This window comes from Triticum aestivum, chromosome 2A, assembly GCF_018294505.1.
Source record: "Triticum aestivum cultivar Chinese Spring chromosome 2A, IWGSC CS RefSeq v2.1, whole genome shotgun sequence".
In the NCBI taxonomy this organism is placed as follows: Eukaryota; Viridiplantae; Streptophyta; class Magnoliopsida; order Poales; family Poaceae; genus Triticum; species Triticum aestivum.
In genome coordinates this window covers 607,635,976-607,637,108 of record NC_057797.1, presented here as the reverse complement: position 1 = coordinate 607,637,108, position 1,133 = coordinate 607,635,976, and positions in this window count along the sequence as shown.

Here is a 1,133-nt window from a genome sequence, read left to right as displayed (position 1 = left end):
CCCCCTAGTCCAATTCAGACTAAGCCTTGGGGGGCGCAGACTCCCCTCTCTCTTTCCCCTAAAGCCCAATAAGGCCCATATACTCCCCAGCTAATTCCCGTAACTCTCTGGTACTCCGAAAAATACCAGAATCACTCGGAACCTTTCCAATGTCCGAATATAGTCGTCCAATATATCGATCTTTACGTCTCGGCCATTTCTAGACTCCTCGTCATGTCCCCAATCTCATCTGGGACTCCAAACTACCTTCAGTACATCAAAACACATAAACTCATAATACCGATCATCAGTGAATGTTAAGCGTGCGGACCCTACGGGTTCGAGAACTATGTAGACATAACCAATACTCATCTCCGGTCAATAACCAATAGCGGAACCTGGATGCTCATATTGGTTCCTACATATTCTACGAAGATCTTTATAGGTCAAACCACATAACAACATACGTTATTCCCTTTGTCATCGGTATGTTACCTGCCCGAGATTCGATCGTTGGTATCTCAATACCTAGTTCAAACTTGTTATCGACAAGTCTCTTTACTCGTTTCGTAATACATCATCCCACAACTAACTCATTAGTTGCATTGCTTGCAAGGCTTATAGTGATGTGCATTACCGAGAGGGCCCAGAGATACCTCTCCGACAATCGGAGTGACAAATCCTATTCTCGATCTATGCCAACTCAACAAGTACCATCGGAGACACCTGTAGAGCACCTTTATAATCACCCAGTTATGTTGTGACATTTGGTAGCACACAAAGTGTTCCTCTGGTATTCGGGAGTTGCATAATCTCATAGTCATAGGAACATGTATAAGTCATGAAGAAAGCAATAGCAACAAACTAAACGATCATTGTGCTAAGCTAACGGAAGGGTCAAGTCAATCACATATTTCTCTAATGATGTGATTCCGTTAATCAAATTACAACTCATGTCTATGGTTAGGAAACATAACCATCATTGATTCAATGAGCTAGTCAAGTAGAGGCATACTAGTGACAATCTGTTTGTCTATGTATTCACACATGTATTAAGTTTCCGGTTAATACAATTCTAGCATGAATAAATAACATTTATCATGATATAAGGAATATAAATAACAACTTTATTATTGCCTCTAGGTCATATTTCC